The sequence below is a fragment of the Ceratotherium simum genome, chromosome 6 (genome assembly GCF_057802395.1).
Source record: "Ceratotherium simum simum isolate JZ-2026a chromosome 6, ASM5780239v1, whole genome shotgun sequence".
Lineage (NCBI taxonomy): Eukaryota > Metazoa > Chordata > Mammalia > Perissodactyla > Rhinocerotidae > Ceratotherium > Ceratotherium simum.
Window position 1 is genome coordinate 63,866,310 of NC_141905.1, and position 12,309 is coordinate 63,878,618.

Genomic DNA, 12,309 nt, shown 5'->3' on the forward strand with positions numbered 1-12,309 from the left:
TGCCCCTCATTGAGAGAGGATGCCCAAGGGAGAGCAGAGCCCTGCCCCAGGCCTATTCCTGATGCCCTACCTGACCCAGATCGCCGACAGCTGATGGGGTATTTTAGGGGCCAGCCTGACCCTACAAGGGCCACTCCCTTTCCTGGGCAAATGCCCACTGCTCAGCTATTTCTAGCAGGGACAGCAGCGAGGCAGGCATGGCTCTAGAGAAACAGTTAGCATGGGGTGGAGAGGGATTAGGCAATAGAATGGATAGATGAGACCCAGGGGACCCCTGCCTGGCCAGAAAAGGGGAAGAGGGGGAAGAGCCAGCCTGAGGTTCCTGTCCTCTATGTCCCCAGCCCTACTCACAGGAACCCTGAGCCCTACTCTCTGGGGTAGTCTGGGTGAGGGCTGAGAGCACTGCCAGCCCCCTGCACTCATGGGGCCCAGGCACAGCATGGCCCAGAGAATAGAGACTTCTTCCCAGGAGGAAGAGCCCATGGCGGGCCATCATGGTGCCCTCTGGAGGCAGGGCACCTCCCACCAGGGTGCCAAGACTGTCACTTGATTCCAAAAGGAATGCCTATTCATGGGCCAGGAAAAGGTCAATTATGAGGACCCACACTCCCCTGAGAAGGGGAAGCAGCCCCCTCCTACCAGGGGCTTTTGCCTCCTACGGTGCAGACTTTTCAAGCCCCTCGCTCATCGCAGTGACCCCCATACAGACCAGGGTCAAGGTCCCACCCTGCCCTTCTCCCAGACTCTTGCTTGGGACGTGGCAGCAACATGAGGGGAGAGACACAGACAAGAGAGACCCAGACACTGACAGAGACATACCAGAGCGAGAGAAAACACCTCCAGGAAAGAGGCTGGGGAAAGGCCACAGGGACAAACAGAGCCACGCCCAGAGACAGGCTCAGACTCAGAGACCTTTGGGGAGACAGAGAGAGGCAAAGAGAGAAACTGGGAACAGAGAGAGACAGAGAGAAAACACCCGAGGGAGAACCCAAGACTCAAGAGCAGAGAAAAAGAAACAAACATAGGCACAGAAACTGACAACTTCTCTCTCTCTGCCCAGCCCAAACCCTCCCCAGCCAGAGCAGGGGGTCAGGGGGGCACCACCTCCAGCAGCCAGCCCAGCCCCACCTGCACTGTAGCCAAAGCCTTCCTGGCAAGGAGGGAAAGGACCTCTCTCCTCTCGGAGGTGCTGGGGTCTCCCAGGCTGCCTCTGCAGTGCTCTGGCCCATGGTAGGGGCCACCTCAAAGCTACACGTGACAATGGGCAGGAGGGGTTTAGCGTGTGGATTCCTGAGCCAGAATACCCGATCTGCACCCTGCCCCCACTTGCAGAGAGGGTGGTTCTGCAGCTCCACCTTGCCCCACCTTGGTCCTCAACTAGGTAGCCAGGAAACCTAGGTGTTCCAAACTAGCCCCAAGTGTCCCAACCCCAAGAAAAAAACCACATAAAACAATGGATAGAATCTCAGTTTTGAGTCCTCCTACATTTTGTAGATTTCTTGGCCATCTCCCTTGTCTTGGTCCCCAACCCACTGCACTGTAGGATGGAGAGGGGAGCAGGCACAGCCCAGCACCCCAAGGGGCACACGCAGAGGGGTTTCCCTCCACCCTCCCACTGGGGCTTCCTCCTCACAAGGTTCCAAGATGAGGAGTGGAGCCCTGAGAAAACAACTCCATCTTCTCGGGGAGCCAGGCAGACTGGCCTTCACCAGAGATGCCCTCGGAGACCAACCCAGCACTGCCTCAGCGGGAAGAATGGTCGCTTGTTGCACTCCAGAACCACCTTCTCTGCAAGCATCTCACCTCCAGCCCATACACCAGCCTCATGCTTCCTGTTTGGGTTTTTTTTTTAAAGGTATATCTGAATGTGGTCCATTTAGCCCCAGGGACACCCCCGCACCCGCCCCATTCCTAGCCTCCTCCCCAGCCCCCGGCCAGCACTGAGCTCAGACTTCCAGCATGGCTGAACTGGCCACTTTGTTCTGCTGGGCACCAGATAAATGCTCCCTAATTAGCTGACAGAGCCAAATCCTGGCGGGTGTTTGGGGTTGTCTCCTGGCCAGCCCTGGAGCATTCATTTACTGCAGCTTAGGGGTTCCCAAGAGCCTTTTGTGGCTGGGAAAATGTTCCCCTAGTCCAGGCTGGACAGACACCATGTCCACAGGGGAGAACCTGGAGCCCCTCCCTCCTCCAGAGGGGCCAGAGGCAACAACAGAAATGATCGTCAACCTAATATGCTCCATGGCTGCTCTCGGCTCAGTGCGAAAGGTTTCCTGCGCCTGATCTCCTGGAAATCTCACAACTCTATGAGGCAGTTTCTGCAATTAGAGCCATTTAGCAGATGAGAAGGCTGAGGCTCTTGGTGGTTAGCTAATTGCCCAGGGTCACACACATGGTAAGAGGTAGGGCAGAAGAGCACACACGTAAGTAGGTCTGATTACAAAGCCTGAGCTTTCCATCACGGTGAGAAACCACCCCACTAGGAAAGTTGAGAATTGCTATCAGGAATCCCACAAGCTCTTTTGGAGAGCCTGATGTTATCCAACTAAGCAGGTCTCTGAAGAACCGAAAATCTTTTTTCCTTGACTCCAGCTAAATTGAGAATATAAAGGAAACACCTCCAATTCTCCAACAACTCCTACAATGGCCTGGTCAGAGGGAACGTCCCCGAGATGCAGGAATTGCAGCTACTAAAATCACCTGGGGGCGGAGGTCCCGCCGGGGGTGGCCGGGAGCTGGTGAGGGGAATCGTTGCAGCTGGCATCTCTGGGTCACCCGCCTGGCAGTTCGCCTGCTAGAGGGAAAAACAAATTGTCTTCCCTCAAACAAGCCCACAGCTCAGGCTCCCACAGTTCAGCCGGGCTGTCCCACGTACCAAGTTCTGTAAGAGTCAAAGCAAAACCAACTGTTGCCATCGTGAGGGAGGGGCTGTGCAAGGATGCCAAGACCTCCAGGCCCCAGATCCGGGAGCTGCCTCAACAAGCCGCCTAGGATGCCCACGGCATGCAGGCCTGATGGCAGTGGTCTACGCCTTGGGTTGCCGACCCATTCTGTGCCTTCTACCCGGATTCTTCCACCAGCTGGTGGCTCTGACTGAGGCCAAGGCTGTCAGTCTTGCTTTTCTACCCAGGATGACCCTGACTTTCGCTTCAGGGTCCCCAGTACCAAGCCCGGTGCCAAGCACGTAGTTGGCACTCCTCCAAAGGTGCCAGGATTGACTTGAAATTCCCCACTGCAGGAAGGGATTGACTTGGTCACAGAGCATACGCACACATACACACAGACACACACACACAGAACACTCACCTGGCCACCACCAAAGATCTTCCTTCCCTTCATTCTCCAGTTTGGAGGGGGACACTGTCCCCCCACCCACTTTCCAGCCAACTTTCCTGTTGGTTATCCAAAGAGCTGTAGACAGGGGCCCAGTGGGGGCAGAGCTTTCTAGGGGGAAGTTTTCTAGGTCAGACCTTCGGGCCTGGGACCAGAGGAGGAGGGAGGTGATGGAGGCAGAAGCTGCACTCCAGGGCCTCCCTGACGTAACACCCAAACACACCCTGACATGACACCCTTATGCTGGGAAAACAAGGTGCACAGCTCCGAGCAGTCACACTGGTGGTGTGGCCTGACTCAGATGCCGCCTCTGGCAGAGCTGGGGTTTATTATCCAATGAGAGGCGGGCAGTCGTGGGCAGAACGTGTGGGCTGAGCTCCAGGAAGCAGCCGATCCTGTGACAGGGGCTTCCTGCCCTCCTCAGCCAAAAACAGAAAGAGGACTTCTGGATGGGAGGCTAGAATTCCAGATTGGAATGAACTAGAAGCTAGAGTGCCTGAGTTCTAGTCCTGCTGTCACTTGCTGACACTGTAATTTGGACAAGTCACTTCCCCTCCTAGAGGCCCATTTCCTGGTCTGTCAAATAAAGGAAATGAACCACAGAGGAGGGTGGCCATTAAGTTTCATCTCAAGGTGCCACTGCTAGTTGATAGGGAGTGACTTCCCCAAGTTATTTGGTTTCGGTTTTTCAGAAAGATTCCCAGACCATGTCTAGGCTCACGATGGATAAACAATGTCTGCCGTGGGCACAGGATAGGAACGTGCCATGATACATTAATGATGTCTGTTGTGGGCATGAGACTGGAAAGCAGCAGCATGAGAGCCCAGACTTATCATTCTGGTAGATGATCTCTAAGGGTCTTCTGGTTGTAAAACTCACAATTCCATCTCGATTCCCCAGTGGCCACGGTTACCGCTGGTTGGCAAGCGTGTACCTCCCATATTGTGACATTTGCACACAGTTGATTTCTCCCCCTGAAAGAGGCATTCTCATCAGCCCTGTGGGACAGTCACTGGGGGAGCAGGCAGCCCGCAAGCCCCCAGAGCCCACACTCACAAGACTTTACCCAGCAGTTTAGAGCCAATGAACCACGCCAAGTTTTAACACCCAGAGGACATTCCAGCTTCTCTTACAGTTTTCCCCAGTGTCTACAAAGGGGCTTTCCCACTGTGTGAAAATCCTATCCTGGCCCCAAGGAGAAGCTGAGTGACCAGCAAAGGGCAGAGATGGCTCCTGACTTCTTGTCTCATTTGACAGGGCCTTATGTCCATTAGGAGCTCCCTGGGGACCATGTGCCTGGATCACCTACAGGCCATTCGCCAAAAGCACACAGGTACCAAAAAAGGTGCTCACAGACCAAGTACTCATCTGTCTAGGAAAAGGTTAATTCTCAAGCACACCTGCAGCATGGTGAACATCCCACAGCTCTGGGCTGCTTCAGTGTCGGACAAGCTCCTCTCCCCTCTGTATCCTGAGGCTCTGCCCGCAGATGGTTCACAGAGTCTGAGCTCCCTTCTCGGGGGCTTATTTCCCTTTCCGCACAGGTGAGTGGAGGTCCTCCCCACATACTCTGCCCCACAGCCACCGCCCCTCATCCCACCACCTCTCTCCATCTGTTCTGGACCTGCCAGGTCCCTCTTTTACAGGTTATTCCTAAACCCACGGAGTTGGGGGAACTGCACAAGAAGGGGTCACTGTACATTCACAAACTCTATCTGCTTGGAGGGGAAAAAAATAAACTCAACTTGGAGTGCGTTCTAGCCAGGCACCAAGTAACACCGGATTCCAACTCCTGGTAAACAGCTTCCCACCCTGAGCCGGCCTCAAGGTACGGGTTCACCAGGCCCTCCCCTCCCAACATGCCCCAGAGAACAGACACCCCCCAGCTCTCCCCCACCCCCACCCTAACACTCTGCAGAACCTGCCAGAGGGGAAATCAGGGGAGACTGAGAGGAAGCCAGAGTTCACCCTCAGGCCACAGGGGCCAGATGGAAGGGAGCCCTTAGAGCAGGAGCCAGCTCCCAGGGGAGGGGAAACCAGCCATAGAACTCCAGGAGGCACTGGAATCCCCACGGGGTTCCCCTGGAATCCCTCTGTGTTCCACCAGGAATCTGAAAGATGCCTCTTTCCAAGAGCTAGGAAAAACTGTGGACCAATAATTACTTTTTTAAAAAACAGTGTTCTTCTAACAGTGGTGCTAGAAGGAAGGTGGATTGGTAAATTACGCTTGGGAGGTGAAGCGTTTATCTGGGAAACCCTTCACAGCACCTCCTGCCTCTCCCGCCTGGAGGCGGACAGAGGGGAAGTCTGTATTAACGGGGCACAGGAAGAAACTGCTGCCTCCAGACGGAGGGGAGAGGTCCAGCTATTTTCTCTTGGAGTTGAGTTTTTCAGGGTCTAACTGGTGAGGTTTCAGCTGCCCTGTCTAGAGTCTCCATGCCAGTCACTATTCTAACGGCTCTCTTTACATGGGTTGTCACGTTTCATTCTTACTATTACACCACGAAGCAGGTATTTTTATATCCTCATTATACAGATGAGGAAACCGAGGTGCAGAGGGGTTAAAGGTTAGTAAGTGGTGCTGGAGCTGGTCTTGGAACCCAACTACCCTGGCCCTGGAGCACCTACCCTTAACCACTGCACTCTAGGACCACACAACTCTCAGTGTGTTTCGTCACAAGAACACCACCCAAGAGCTTCTTGCCCCCATACAGAGTTCACGTGCTTTGAACAATATTTGAATACGAGATTCCAGCTTGACAAGATAATTTGGACAGGTCCCCTGGATTTGTTGTAATGGGTTCTAACCAGTTACATTCCAAAGGAATGATCTAGAATGACAGTTCAGGGAATATGAGGTAATGTGATTTTAATAATTATTTTCATTTTCTTCTCTCGTTAGATATGTTTTTAATACTGTAATCACCATGAGAGACATATTTTATTTTAGACCTATTTTCCTTACCTCCCCCCATAGGTGTCTTTTTAATTATTATATATTAATGTTGCAAATAATACACGAATACATTCTTTTTTAAAAAAAAGTAAAACATTACAAATAAGGCTAATGTTCCTCTTTGACCAAGCCCCTCCTCCCATTGATGTCCTCAACTCTTTTCCAAAGATAACAATTATTAACAATTTATTAACAATTTGGAGTGCCTCCTTCCAGATCTTTTAAAAATATTTATATACTTATGCTGTATATGTATTTGCAAAAGATATAGCTTGTTGTTGTTTTTGGATAATTGCTATCATAAATAAATATTGTTTTGAAACTTGCATTGGTCATTCATTAATGGCAATCCATCCATGGAATTGAGATGAATCCCATTTGTTCTGACTGTTGTACAAAGTGGTATGAGAATACACCAGTTTACCTAGCAATCCTCTATGGATGGTCATTGAGGATGTTTCCCATTTTCACCATGGCAAACAACTTGACGCTCTCTGTGCCTTCCTGGGACTGAGGACTGACCTCAGTCAAGGCCAATGTTCTCCTCTGTCCAGGGCGTGTGAGCAATCACAACGACCCGCACCGCTGGAGTTAGAACTGCCATGCCAGACGCCTGCACGTTCTAGAATCCTTGGTACAAAATTGTTCTTAGAATTTGGCAAGTAACCTCCCCAGATTTTGGCCCCCTTGCCTTTAGTCTACTGTCCATGATCTCAAACAACGAGTTTACCTCGATAACGGAAAGACAGAGCCTGCAGCTTTTCATGAAGATGGTGCCAAAAGCAAAGAAGGAAGCCCCTGCCCCTCCCAAAGCCAAAGCCAAAGCAAAGGCTTTGAAGGCCAAGAAAGCAGTGCTAAAAGGCATCCACAGCCACAAAAACAGGTCTGCACGTTACCCACCTTCCGACGGCTCAAGACACTGTGGCTCCAAAGGCAACCCCAATACCCTTAGAAAGTTCCTCTAGGAGAAACAAGCTTCACCACTAGGCCATTGTCAAGTTGCCCCTGACCACTGAATCAGCCATGAAGATAGAAGGCAACACACACTTGTGTTCATTGTGCATGTCAAGGCTAACAAGCACCAGATCAAACGCTGTGAAGAAGCTCTACGACATTGACGTGGCCAAGGTCAACACCCTCATAAGGCCTGATGGAGAGAAGAAGGCATATGTTCCACTGGCTCCTGACTATGATACTTTGGATGTTGCCAACAAAATTGGGGTCATCTAAACTGAGTCCAGCTGACTAACTCTAAATATAAATTTTTTTCACCATAAAAGAAAAAAGAGCCTGCAGAAGAGACACTTGCCCCATACCCCTTTTTACTCTCAGGTTGATCCCTGGCACACACCAGGATCACCCCAGTTTGACCACAGCTGAGGCCCTCTCTGGACATCAAACCAAACTACAGCTCATATAAATTTAATGAGTAGAAAAATGAACACATGTTTACCTGCAAAGTGAGGGACTTGTATTAGAACTCATCTATTTCTAAAAATGCAGTGACTCTGTAACTCTCCATAAATGACATCATAACACGCCCCCACACACAGACACATCCATTCCAAGGCCAGTTATTAATGATTTGGGATTATAGTTTTGTTCACCCATCATTAGCCTGGCTATTTGAGAGCTGGAAAGTGAGTGTGACCCTGGGTGGGGTAAGTGGGTGGCGAGTCTAGAGAGATGAATAAGGAAGAGAGATAAAAGCTCTTCAAAATAGGTTAAGTCCTTTAGAGCAAATGAGCAAACCTGAACAAACTTCTTAGCTCTATCTTGCGAGCAACGTGGGGGAAGCTAAAAGGCCTCTCCCGGCTCTCATCCAATATTGACCCTGTGCGCTCACTGGCTGGAGTTCAGAATAAAGGGCCAGCAGCACCACGGAGCCAATGTTTGCAGAGTAATTACTGTAGCCCAGCGCCTTGTAGGTCAGATTGTGAAACAACCTTCAATGGAGCTGGGGCTTCAGAGAGCCTTCCGGTCCTTCCTCGGTGGGGCCAGGCCTTTGGGGAGATACTTAACAGTGAGGGGGTTGTGCAAGGAAATTTACAGACGCTGGAAATGTGGTCCAGCGCCAATGAGAAGGCAACTTAAGAGCATCTGTGGCCCTTCACCCTCCTCCTTCTCCCCTTAACTGCACCTCGGAGTAATTCAAGCCCTTTATAACCAAACAAGCCTCAACACCAGGCCTTGTCCCAGGCAGTTCCCTCTGGGACAGGTCCCTTTCCTGGTCAGATAGGGCTGAGAGGCAGATTATTTTTAGAAGAAACCAATTTCCACTCGGAGACCAAGAGCCTCTCCTCTCTCTGTTCCCAATTTGACACCTGAAATGCCCTTAGAAGCCTGCTCCAGTAACTGACCTGGTTTCCAGAAGAGGTGTTTAGAATAGCTGTTGAATTGAATTGTTCTATCGATGGGGCAAATCATGGTGGAACATAGTCTCCCTCTTCCTGCTGGGGCCCTAGAAGATTTTAGAGGGCAACTGGGAAGGGACTGGGAGGTGGCAGAACACTCTGGGGTGGGCATAAAGTCAGATCAAGCCTGTGTGTGTCCCAGGTGGTCTAAAGCACCACAGTTCAACAGAACTTTCCGTGACGACAGAAATGTTCTAGGTCTGCTCAATACGTAGCTAGTAGCCACTGTGGCTACTGAGCACTTGCAGTGTAGTAAGTGTGACCAAGAAACTAAATTTGATTTAAATTTTAAAAATTAACTAAACTTGGGGCCGGCCAGGTGGCACAAGTGGTTAAGTGCGCACGCTCCACTGTGGTGGCCTGGGGTTCGCCGGTTCGGATCCTGGGCAAGCCGTGCTGTGGCGGTGTCCCATATAAAGTGGAAGAAGATGGGCATGGATGTTAGCCCAGGGCCAGTCTTCCTCAGCAAAAAAAAAAAAAAAAAAAAAGAGGAGGATTGGCAGATGTTAGCTGAGGGCTGATCTTCCTCACTAGAAAAAAAAAATTAACTAAACTTAATTATCAAAATTTAATCTTTAAAATTTTTAATTAATTTAAATGTAAATAGGCACAAATGGCTAGTGGTTACTGCATTGGACAGCATGGGTCTAAAGCCTCCATACGCAGTGCTTCCCAGTGGGCAGGAAGAGGGGCCGGGCTCCGTGTACAGCCCCTTGTGTGTGGAGGAGGCAGACGCACTGGGTCTGAAAGCTCAAGGCAGAAGATACGGGGAGAGAAGAAGGTTTGAGGCAGAGTAGAGGGTCTCTTATCCTAGTGCCCTTAGAAGGATTTCAGGGGGGAGTGAACAAGGAAAAGGGTTATTAGAATTGTATATGTACATTCACACATTTGTCTGGGGAGACAGTCTTGCTTTCATTAGAAGCATAAAAGGATCTCTGATCTCAAAAACAAGATAAAATAAAATAACTCATTGATCTGTCAGATAAAACTCACTTCTTCAGGGAAACCTGTTCTGACCCCAGAGTATAAGGTTCCCCTGTAAAATATCTACAGTACCTTTCATTGTAGCATTTGGAATAGTATAAAATTATATATATATATATATATATTTTTTTTTTTTTAACTAAAATCTGTCTTCCCTCACTAAGCTGTAAGTCCCATAAAAGCAGTAACCAGATCTGGTTTTGCTCATCAGTAAATCCCCAGAGCCTGGCATACTGCCTAGGACATAGAAGGCAGGCACTTAAGATTGGATAGTGTAAGGGTGGGTGGGTGGATGGATGGGTGGATGGATGGGTGGATAGATAGGAGGAGGCAGGCAGGCATAAATGAATCAACAAACTAACAAGTAAATTAGAGACATACTTTACCCTGATAACTATAATCCTCAAAAAACAACCGAATTCCCCCAAACTAGAGTAGAGGTATGTGGCTGTATCTCCTGTCACCAATCAAAACCATATGGGCATCTTCTTTGTTCCCCCCTCCCAAGAAGAATGTTCTTTCCTTCCTCTCCATCCCATAGCATGTTGCTTGTATCTCAATCTAGTACTTATTTCATCTACAGTGGACTTAATGGCTTAAAAGTCTACTTTCCCCACTAGATACGGACTTGTGGAAGGAAGGGACCTTGTCCTTCTCAACTTAGTGTTCCCCAGCCTGTGCCGCTTCTGCCCTGCAAAAGTGCAAATGTGTTGGAGGCCTTAGCATAGGCCAGTCCCCTCTCACCCCGAGTCAGCCTGGCTTATTCATCTTTATACTTCCACCCTCACCACCCACAGCTGGAGTAAGGCTGCCAGATTTAGCAAGTAAAAACACAAGACACACAAGAAAATGTAAATTTCAGATAAACAATGAATACCTTTTTTAGTATAAGTGTGTCCCATGCAATATGTGGGACATACTTATACTAAAAAAAGTATTCACTGTTATCTGAACTTCAAAGTTAACTGGACATCTCGTATTTATCTGGTGACCCTAATCCAGGCCTTTGAAAGTGGCAGGCAGCCAGTAAGTGAGGAGCGTGGCTGGTGGGGGAGAAACGGGAGCATGGAGACAAACGATCTGCTCTGGACAGTCCTAAGGCTTCAGATAAGCGTGGAACGGGCAGGTACCCAGTTATCTGTGGTTTCCCTCCCCCAGCGCCATGAACAGCTAGCTCCCCAGTGCTCCACCAGAACTCTAAGTACCCTGTAGGGAACTCATTAACGCCATGCTCACATCAAAGAGACACTGGCTCTCCTCCGAGCACAAGTCCTCCCACTCCTGCCTCCCTCCTCCTGCCACCCCCTCAGGGCCTGCTGCCTGAGATTGTTCATTCCCAAAGATCTTCCAAGAGCACCATACACAGAGCAGGTAGGTCCTGGCAGAAGCTTTAAAGATGATAACGTAGAATGATGTTCTGCTTCAAATCTTAGTTTGCACACAGGTTGGGGGCCTGAGGACTGGCTGATGTGGAAGCGGCAGTGGAGAGAAATGGAAAAATCAAGACCTATAACAGAGCATCCTTCAAATGCTTCCTGGCCTTGTGGCTGTGGAGTGTGAAGCCAGGGCACGGCTGTCCATCTCCAGGTTTGCCCCACAGAGGGAGAGGGACACTGGAGGTGCCTGTGCGATTCCAAGTGAAATTGGATCTGCACATACCCCATGGTCCTCGCTGCCAGAGGAGAGTCTGGGCCGCTCGGTGACACTTTGCACATGATTCCCCCGGTTACATTAGAGAATTGGGAGCCCAAGTCCTCCTCATGGTAACCTGACCTCCACTAGGAGCAAAAGACACCATTTGAAGAGGGAGAAATAAGAGAGCGAAGGTATGGGGAGACCCACACTGGGGACAGGGAAATCAACTTGTAGGAGGGAGGGTCCCTCAAAGGGGTGTCCAGGCCCACCGTTATTATCTGAATACTGCAAATAAACCCCCAAATGGTGCCCGAGTAGTACAAGATGTGAATGTGTGATTAATGATCCGAAGTGGTGTAGCTCAGTGGCTTTTCACAGGGCGCTGTGACACCTGACGCTGTAAGTAAAACTGTACATATACTCTGTTTTTCTGGGGAGAGGGCTCCACCAGATTCACGAAGGTGTCTGTGGTTCCAGAAGGCCCAGAACATGAGCTGGTGAAGCTAGTGAAGCAGCTTCCCCCAGGCTGGCTTGGGCAGCCCAGGACTTCCAGGGTTCCAAGGTGGGGCTCAGCCAAAGAGGGGAGGAGCAAAGACTCTGAGAGCAGCCCCCTGTGGGCCACACCCCTGCTCCCGACATACTCTGTCCTGACCCAGGGGCAAGCTCCAGAGAGAGCCTGTGGCTCCCAAGGCTCTGAACACTATGACGCAGTCCTGGGTACAGAGCAGCTCCTCGGCAGAGTGAAGCCAAGTGAAGGAAACAACAAAGCAACCCCATGATACGAGGCACTAAGCCCCCAGACCGCTACAACGTGCAGCCCAGAGTCCTTGTCACCTGCTGACACCAAGTAACTCACTAGACAACCACGTGTCAGGAAAAATGTGTATTTGCTCATTTAATCCTCCCAACAACCCTACTGGTAGGTACTAGTGAAATCTTCATTCTACACCTTAGAAAACAGAGCCTAGAGAAGTTAAGGAACCTGT

At 50.2% G+C, this 12,309-nt stretch overlaps 1 protein-coding gene and 1 pseudogene across 4 annotated transcripts in view; one reads left to right on the plus strand and one right to left on the minus strand.

The window, feature by feature from the left end:
- The window catches only part of SH3PXD2A (SH3 and PX domains 2A), a 237,339-nt gene that overhangs the window by 173,481 nt on the left and 51,549 nt on the right, over positions 1–12,309 (minus strand). The window lies entirely within an intron of this gene.
- LOC101399471 (large ribosomal subunit protein uL23 pseudogene) lies at positions 7,061–7,520 on the plus strand (annotated as a pseudogene).